The following is a 10,198-nucleotide window of genomic DNA, read 5'->3' as shown; positions in this document are numbered from 1 at the left end:
AAATAATAAGGCAGTATGAGGTCCAGGACACAGTGGCTGGCACCACGCAGTGAATAAAGATCAGAGGGACTGGAGAGTCCAGAGGGCTGTGTGGTGTCCGGGGAGTGTGCCTGGGTAGGGGTGAAAAGGGACAGTTTCTTCCGGGCCACGCCGGGTGGGAACGTCAGGGGAAAGGCACACCTGGGAAAGCAGCTTAATCCCTGCTCAGGAGGGGCCCCTGGGACATCTGGGAACAGGTGGGACGTGGCTGGGCATAGAGTGGCCCCTGGAAATTTGGCAAAGGCACAGAATATGGGGTGACAGGTTCTGGAGACAAGCTCCGCCCACATTGTAGTTTTGCTGCTCTCCTCACTTCCCACTTGACCACTCCACCGGGGGAGTCTCCAGCTGCGGGAAGAGGGGGACTCTCACCTAGCAGAGTCATTTAGAGGGGGCCTGGGAGACAGTTCCACATCTCATGCCCAGACACCTGGCTTCTGCCAGCTCTGACCACCTTGGCTCAAACATGCAGCTAAAACAGGGAGGGGGAGTGCCAGACAAAAATGGGAGTTTTTCTCCAGAGCGATGGGCTGGCATCTGGCAGGGCCCGTGCTCCAGGCCACAGCCCAGCAAAGCCTTGCCGCCTCCCAGAAAGCATGTGAGCGGCCTGGCCAGGTCACTCGGGGTTGGCTGAGGACACAGACTGACTGTTCCATTCCGGCCGGTGGCATTGAGGAAGCTCCTGCATGCCAGACCCAGTTCAGCACTCTAGGGGAGGGAGAGGAGGCGTGAATCCTGCTTGGCCCACCAGCCCCTTGCTCCTGGGGGAGAAGACCCAGGAGGCAGCTATCTTATATTTTAAATATCTGGATGGGAGGATGGGAGGTTCAGAGGAAGGCATGGTTCCAGGAAAAAGTCCCCAAACCCCAACCGTCTTGTCACCAAAATGGCAGGAGAACTGCTGCAACTGAACTGTGGCCCCCCATATCCACATGCTGAAACCCTACCCCCCATGCGATGCTACTTGGGAAGTAATGGGGTTAGGTGAGGTCATAAGGCAGGGGGCCTCATGATGGGATTTGTGGCTTCCTGAAGACAGGGAGACAGATCAAAGCTCTCCCTCTCTCTCCTCCCACCAGGTGAGGACACAGCAAAAAGGAGGCTGTCTGCCTGTGGGCAGGGCCAGAAACAGGTTGCCAGGATCTGGAACTGTGGGCACTTTGATCTTGGGCTTCTAGCTTCCAGAACGGTGAGAGATAAGTCCCTCTGTTTAAGCTGCTCAGGGTGTGGTATTTTGTTTCAGCAGCCTGAGCTGACTCAGACAAATGCACAGATGGCGGATGGCGCTTCCTTCCCAGGCCTCCCCACCACAGCTGACCATTGGCAACACTGTGACCCTGGGGCTTTGGCTCCTCTGACCCTTCCCCTTCACATACTCCTCTTCTACGCACAGGGTCTCTCGCTGAGCCCCCATTGTCTACCTCCGACGTGAGCAGCATAAATTAAGGTGTCCCAAATGTGTGAACAATGGTCTCTCCAACACCCCCTTCCTTCCGCTACTGCCCTAACTCTCATCCAGGTCACCACCCGTCCCCGATGGGTGACCCCTAATGCTCTAGGCCAACAGTGCTTCTCAAAGTGTGGTGCAGGGACCACTGGGGGCTACCGTGACCTTTGCAAGGAGTCCACGAGATCAAACTATTTTTATAAAACGAAGATCTTACTTTCCTTTTTATTCTGATTTTCTGGAGCTGACAATTTGCCAGGAGCAGCGAGAGCCGCTTCCTCCAGATTGACGAACTGGTGTTCTGGAGCGCTCCAGGAATGTCGGGCAACTTGGATTTCAGTTTCAGTTGTTCTCTTCAGGAAAGGAGGGGTTGAATTAGACAATGCAGGCCCCTCCTAGCTATAAAAATAGCGTTGTTCTATTTTCTTTGAATCTTGGTATTCTTTCCTGTAGACTGAGATACAATTATATCTTCCCCACTGACCTCGCAGAGCGATTGAGAAGGCGAAAGAGATTAAATGTGCATGTGCTCTAAACAGGGAAAGTAACTCCATAATTATTGGATGTGATTATGAAGAGTGGAACAACCCAAGAAACATCAATGTAGTCAGAGGCCCATCCCCAGCTACCAGCCTCCTTGGTTGCTAGGAGACCATTGCAGGGATGCTCAAGCCAATGCAGCCTGTGTCTCCAACAGCTTCTACTTTAGGAATTGGAATCATTTTTCCTTAAAAGATTCCTGGAGCTCTTGAGCTGAAGTAAAACAAACAAACAAACAAACAAAACCCCGCTGTCTGTGGCTCAATGTAAATAATTTCTGGCCATTCAATTTCATTCTCCTGATTTTCCTTTTAGCCCATTTTCTGTCTATTTATCATCTCAAAACTTTTAAAATTATGAAATATAACCTACATACACAAAAGTGGATAAAATACAAAAATGAGCATAATGAAACATTCATATAATTACTGTCCAGCTCAAGAACTAGAATATTACTGGCATCCCAGAAACATTCCCACAACACACATGTTCCTTCCCCAAACTGCCTCCCCGCCCTGAAAGTAAACACTCTCCTTTTTTTTTTTTCTGTAATGACTTTCCTGCTTGTCTCTCCTTGGTCTCTTATTATTGGAGGCTCCAGGGCTCAAAGTGGGTTATCCAGTTCAGGCCCCCATCTTCAACTACTTCTGGATGCTCTCAATTCCCCAGTGTGTACCTCTAGCCTGCTCCTCTCTAAATTCAGACTCCTGTGTCCGACTCTATGCTTCACGCCTCCCCTGGGTATCTAAGTGACACCTCAATTCTGCTATGTCCCAAACTTTACTCCTGATCCTCTCCCCCAAATCTGCCCACAACAGCAAAGGTAAGGCTATCCTTCCTGCTGACTCTTTCACTTTTAAGCCCCCATATTCACTCCAAATCCTTCACTGGATCTCCAGAATCCAACCACTCCTCACCTCCTGTACTCATCATCTCTCCTTTAGATGACTGATACAGACCAACTGATCACTTGGCTTCTATCTTCACCTCAACAGTTGATTTCAAGCCTGTAGACCAAGTAAAGTATCAGTCAAATTCCATCTCTGCTCTGACATTACCTTGTGATAACCTCCCATCACTCTGAGCGTAAAGCCAAAGTTCTTACAACTAACCCATGAACTCCTATAAGCTCTGCCCCCCCCCCAAGTACATGCCTCACTGACTTCATCTCCCCTTTGATGTTTCTGCTCTAGTTCCACTGCCCTGTCCACTGGTCCCCAGGTGCCCCAGGTCTGCTCCTGCCCCAGGGCCTTTGCACAGGTGCCGTCATGCTGGAACTCTCCCAGGATCTCCTTGGGCTTCTTCCCTTGCCTCCTGCAAGATTTTGCTCTAGTGCCATGTTCTCTGGAAGACCATTCTTGACTGTAATATTTTAACTTCCAACTCCCACCCCTATGGCATTTCCTCTTTACCATCTCAGCTTTATATTTTTCTGTTTAGCCTTTAAATCTTCTAGCCTACCATATACATTATTCATTTATTTTCTTCTCCACTGTCATGTAAGCTCCATAGGGTCAGAGCTTGCTTTTTTTCTTTTTCTTAATTTGTTTTCTTTTTTCACTGCTGTTTCCAGTGGAATGTTTGTGGAATGAATGGATGGGTTTCTCTGACGTCAGGGGAGCTGGAGGAGCAGAAGCCAAGCTGGTCATACTGCCCTGCTTGGCACCTCATGCCAGAACTCTCGATCATACTCACCTCCTGAAATCTCTCAGAAAATCACAAGTTCACACCTTTCTAGGTTTCATGATAATTTTACAGACATAAAGGGACTTTGAATAAATGAAGATGAAAATTTAATTATCTATATGGAAGAAATGGAATCAGATTCCCAGTTGTCACCACACACAAAATCAATCCCAGATTATTAGTAACATGAATGTCAAAGTCAAAAATTGAAAACTTTTAGAAGACAGTAAAGGGGATTACCCTTCTAACTTTGGGGTGAGGAAGAATATCTTAAACTAAAAACCAAAAGCGTAAACAAACAAAAAAAAATTGATACATTTTATTGTGTTGAACTTCTGTACATCAATATACAGCTTTAAGAAAGTGAGAATACAAGCTACAAACTCGAAGATGTTTATAACAAATATAGCCTCCAAATATTAATAACTTCATTATTTGATCTACTATACAAATATATAAAAATGGATCACATATTTTTTTGTAATTTAACTTTATTTTTTATTTTTTAAAATTTATATCCAAACTTGTTAGCATATAGTGAAACAATGATTTCAGGAGTAGATTCCTTAGTGCCCCTTACCCATTTAGCCCATCCCCCCTCCCACAACCCCTCCAGAAACCCTCAGTTTGTTCTCCATATTTATGAGTCTCTTCTGTTTTGTCCCCCTCCCTGTTTTTATATTATTTTTGTTTTCCTTCTCTTATGTTCATCTGTTTTGTCTCTTAAAGTCCTCATATGAGTGAAGTCATATGATTTTTGTCTTTTTCTGACTAATTTCACTTAGCAGAATACCCTCCAGTTCCATCCACGTAGTTGCAAATGGTAAGATTTCATTCTTTTTGAATGCCGAGTAATACTCCATTGTGTGTGTGTGTGTGTGTGTGTGTGTGTGTGTATACACACACACACACACACACATATATATATACATACATATATACACATGATATATATATATATATATATATATATATATATATATCACATTTTTTTTTATCCATTCATCCATCAGTGGACATTTGGGCTCTTTCCATACTTTGGCTATTGTTGATAGTGCTGCTCTAAACATGGGGGTGCATGTGGATCACATATTTTTTTGAAATGGTTTAATAATATGTGAATTACCAGAAACTTGCTCATCTACATAAAAGTATATCAGAGACAGCTTTCCAAGGTCTGTTTTATTTATTTATTTATTTATTTATTTATTTATAATAAACAGTCCTAATTTTTTGGAAAACTTTGTTTATGTATTTATGTATTTTTAAATTACAGTATAGTTACCACACAGTGTTACATATTAGTTTCAGGTGTACAACATAGTGATTTCATCAGTTTGGTACATCATCCAGTGCTCCTCATGACAAGTGCCCTCCTTAATCCCCATCACCTATTTAACCCATCCTCCTCCCCTCCTCCCCTCTGGTAGCCATCAGTTTGTTCCCTATAGTTAAGAGTCTGTTTCTTGGTTTCTCTCTCTCTCTTTTTTCCCCTTAGCTCATTTGTTTTGTTTTTTAAATTCCACATGTGAGTGAAATTATATCAGATTTGTCTCTCTATGACTGACTTTACTTCACTTAACATTATACTCTCTAGCTCCATCCATGTTGCTGCAAATGACCAGATTTCATTATTTTTTATTGCTGAATAATATTCCATTGTATGTATATATCACACATCTTTTTTAAAAATTTAAATCCAAGTTAGTTAACATATAGTGTAATAATGATTTCAAGAATGAAATTTAGTGACTCATCATTTATATCTAACACCCAGTGCCCATCCCAACAAGTGCCCTTTTTAATACCCATCACCCATTTAGCCCATCCCCCCCAACCAACACCTTTCCAGCAGCCCTCAGTTTGTTCTCTGTATTTAAGAGTCTCTTATGGTTTGTTTCCCTCTCTGTTTTTATATTCATTTCCCTTCCCCTATGTTCATCTGTTTTGTTTCTTAAATTCCACAGATGAGTGAAATCATATGCTTTTGTCCTTCTATGACTGACTTATTTCGCTTAGCATAATACCCTCTAGTTCCATCCACGTTGTTGCAAATGCAAGATTTCATTCTTTTTGATTGCCAAGTAATACTCCATTGTATATCTATACCATATCTTCTTTATCTATTCATCAGTTGATGGACATTTCGGCTCTTTCCATACTTTGGCTATTGTTAATAGTGCTGATATAAATGTTGGGGTGCATGTGCCCCTTCTAATCAATACTCCTGTATACTTTGGATAAATACCTAGTAGTGCAATTGCTGAGTCATAGGGTAGTTCTATTTTCAATTTTTTGAGGAACCTCCACACTGTTTTCCAGAGTGGCTGCACCAGTTTGCATTCCCACCAATGATGCAAAAGAGATCCTCTTTCTCCGCATCCTTGCCAACATCTGTTGTTGCCTGAGTTGTTAGCCATTCTGACAGGTGTGAGGTGGTATCTCATTGTGGTTTTGATTTGTATTTCCCGGATGATGGGCGATGTTGAGCATTTTTTCATGTGTCTATTAGCCATCTAGATGTCTTCTTTGGAAAATATCTCTTCGTGTCTTCTGCCCATTTCATGTATTTTGGGTGTTGAGTTTGACAAGTTCTTTATAGATTTTGGATACTAACCCTTTATCTGATATGCTATTTGCAAATATCTTCTCCCATTCTGTCAGTTGTCTTTTAGTTTTGCTGATTGTTTCCTTCACCGTGCAGAAGATTCTTACCTTGATGAGGTCCCAATAGTTCATTTTTGCTTTTGTGTCCCTTGCCTCCAGAGACATGTCAAGTAAGAAATTGCTATGGCTGAGGTCAAAGAGGTTGTTGCCTGTTTTCTCCTCTAGGATTTTGATAACTTCCTACTTTATATTTAGGTCTTTCATCCATTTTGAGGTTTTTGTGTGTGTGTGTATGATGTAAGAAAGTGGTCCAGATTCATTCTTCTGCATGTCGGTGTCCAGTTTTCCCAATACTATTTGCTTAAGAGACTGTCTTTTTTCCATTGGATATTCTTTCCTTTGTCAAAAATTAGTTGGCCATACATTTGTGGGTCCATTTCTGGGCTCTCTATTCTGCTCCATTTGATCTATGTGTCTGTTTTTGTGCCAGTACCATCATGTCTTGATGATTACAGCTTTGTAATACATTTTGATGTATTACAGAATTGTGATGCCTCCAGCGTTGGTTTTCTTTTTCCATATTACTTTGGCTATTCGGCATCTTTTCTGGTTCTATGCAAATTTTAGAACTATTTGTTCTGGGGGCACTTGGGTGGCTCAGTTGGTTAAATGTCCAACTTTGGCTCAGGCCATGATCTCATGGTTTGTGGGTTCAGGCCCCATGTTAGACTCTGTGCTGACAGCTCAGAGCCTGGAGCCTGCTTCGGATTCTGTGTCTCCCTCTCTCTCTGCCCCTCCCCTGCTTGTACTCTGTCTGTCTCTCTCAAAAATAAATAGAACATTTAAAAAATTAAAAAAAAAAAAGAATTGTTTATTCTAGCTCTGTGAAGAATGCTGGTGTTATTTTGATAGGGATTTCACTGAATGTGTAGATTGCTTTGGGTAGTATCGACATTTTAACAATATTTGTTCTTCCTATCCATGAGCATGGAATGTCTTTCCACTTTTTTGTGTGTCTTCTTCAATTTCTCTCATAAACTTTCTATAGTTTTCAGTGTATGGGTTTTTCACCTCTTTGGTTAGGTTTATTCCTAGGTATTTTATGGGTTTTGATGCAATTGTAAATAGGGTCGAATCCTTGATTTCTCTTTCTGCTGCTTCATTATTGGTTTATAGAAATGCAAACTATTTCTGTTGAATGTATTATTTAGAACTCACTTCTTTTAATAACTGTATATTTTGTAGCATGTAGATTTCATAATTTATTCAACCATTCATTCCACTGTGGATAAGCATTCAGATGATTCCAGTTTTGTGATTACAAGCAGTTCTGTATTTAGGAATGTTTGCCATGGAGACAGATTGCCTAGGTTGGAATCCTAGCTTCACCCTAGCTATGTGCTTTACCAAGCTGCCAGAGTTAAGTTTCATTTCCTTATGTGGAATATGGAGGCAGTAATAACTCTTGCTTTGTGGGATTGTTACAGGGATTAAATGAGTTTATGCACATAAGGAGGAGTGGAGAACCATGCCTGGCTACAGTATGAAAGCTCATGAACGTCAGCTATGTATCCGGCAAAGTGCACACGTTTTTCTTTCTGTAGTACAGACTTCTAGGAGTGGTCTGATCTAGCCAAAAGGGAGGATTATTTCAAATTTCCAGTTGATGTCATCAGGTTACTCGTGCTAAAGATTGCTGCAATTCATATTCCCACAAGGAAGCCATACACATGAGACTACCCGCCTATGTCGCCATTCCCTCACCAGAACTGGAGGGTACCCAGTTTTGAATGTTTGGCAATCTGAGGACAAAAAAAAAAACAAAACCAAACCCAATCACTTAACCTAATTAAATGTCTTAATTTGTACATCCTGCTGGCTGTGTTCAAATTCAGGCATGTAAACCAGCTGTGCTTCAAGGTCAGCGATCTCCTTAAAGTGACACTGAACCAGCAGACATCCCCACCTGCCAAGTGACCATAGCCATGGGATGAGAAAGCAAAAATGAGCCCTGGATGGAGCACACTATCCCCACTACACTCTCCTAAATGTTAGCAGAATAGAACATGTGTTAACATTAGAATGAAAGTCTTTTTTTTTTAGAGCATTTTGACTATTCTTTTTTTCTTTCTTTCTTTCTTTCTTTCTTTCTTTCTTTCTTTCTTTCTAAATCGCCCCCAGTTGAGAACAACTGCTTTATTTTTTTTTTTAATTTTTTTTAACGTTTATTTATTTTTGAGACAGAGAGAGACACAGCATGAACGGGGGAGGGGCAGAGAGAGAGGGAGACACAGAATAGGAAGCAGGCTCCAGGCTCTGAGCCATCAGCCCAGAGCCCTACGCAGGGCTCGAACTCACGGACCGCGAGATCGTGACCTGAGCTGAAATCGGACGCTTAACCGACTGAGCCACCCAGGCACCCCTTTATTTATTTTTATTTGAGAGAGAGAGAGAGAGAGCGCCCAAGCGGGGGGTGGGGGGTGGGGGCAGAGGAAGAGAGATAGAATCTTAAGCAGGCTCCATTCTCAGGGTGGGGCTTGATCCCACGACCCTCGGATCATGCCCTGAGCAGAAATCAAGAGTCAGATGCTCAACCGACTGAGCCACCCAGGGCTTGACCATTTGTTCCTCCGTATAAATTTTAGAATCAGCGTTTCTATTTAAAACCCTCTTAGAATTTTGGCCGGAATTACATGGAACCCATAGATCAGTTTGAGGAGGATTGATTTCTTATAATCGATATCTCAGCCATCTTTGCCAATGAACATGGCATATTTTTCCACTTTTGATCTTCCTTACAGTTTCTCATTAAATTTGTATAATTTTCTCCATAAAGGTCTTTCTCATCTTTTGTTAGATTTATTCCAAGCACTTCATATTTTTATTGCTATTATGAGGGGCATTTTTCAAAATACTTTTCTAATTCGGTTGCCAATGCATAAAAATGCAATTGTTCTTTTGATATTAAAGCCTTGCTGGCTTTCTTATTCTAATAAATGAAGATTCTTTTATTAGAGTCCATGTAGGCAAGCATGTTATTTATGAAAAATTATGCTTTTATCTCTTCCTTTCCAGTTCTTATAATTTTGTTTGTTTTCCTCGGCCTCATGCACAGACTTGGTCATTTGGTGAGAGGCTGAATAGAGGTGGTTGTAGTGGGAATCCTAGTTTTGTTTCTGACTGTACAGAGAATGTGTAACTTTTCACCATTACAAATCAGACTGGCTGCAGGCTATGGTACATAACCTTTATCAGGGTCAGGGAGCCCCCTTCGGTTCCTTATTTGTCTGTAGATTTTTATTATCATAGTTATCTTGAATATTGTCACATACATTTCCTGTATCTACTGATGTGATCATATGGTCTTTTTTTTTTTTTAATGTTTATTCTTGAAAGAGAGAGACAGAGTGTGAGTGGGGGAGGGGCAGAGAGAGAGACAGACAGACAGACCGACAGACCGAATTTGAAGCAGGCTCCAGGCTCTGAGCTGTCAGCACAGAACCTGACGAGGGGCTCGAACCCATGAACCACGAGATCATGACCTGAGCCGAAGTCGGACTCTTAACCGACTGAGCCACCCAGGTGCCCCGGTCTTTGTCTTTAATTAAGATGTTCAATTACAGAAATACATTTCTTAGTTTTTCCTTTTCCTGCTGTCTTTTTCTAGTTTTAGCATTAGACTAGCCTCACAGGAGTTGGGGAGCGTTCTCTCTAGTTCACATTATGTGGAAGAGTTTGCATAAGATGGGAATTATCTGTTCTTCAAACACTGGTAGAACTTTCCTATAAAACTACCTGGCCCAAAGAGAAGATTTTAGATTATTAACCCATTCTTTTCTTTTTTTTTTTTTCTTTTTTTTTTTTTTAATTTTTTTTTCA

Source organism: Prionailurus viverrinus, chromosome B1 (assembly GCF_022837055.1).
Source record: "Prionailurus viverrinus isolate Anna chromosome B1, UM_Priviv_1.0, whole genome shotgun sequence".
Lineage (NCBI taxonomy): Eukaryota > Metazoa > Chordata > Mammalia > Carnivora > Felidae > Prionailurus > Prionailurus viverrinus.
The sequence above is the reverse complement of the archived record's forward strand: the minus strand, read 5'-3'. Positions refer to the sequence as shown.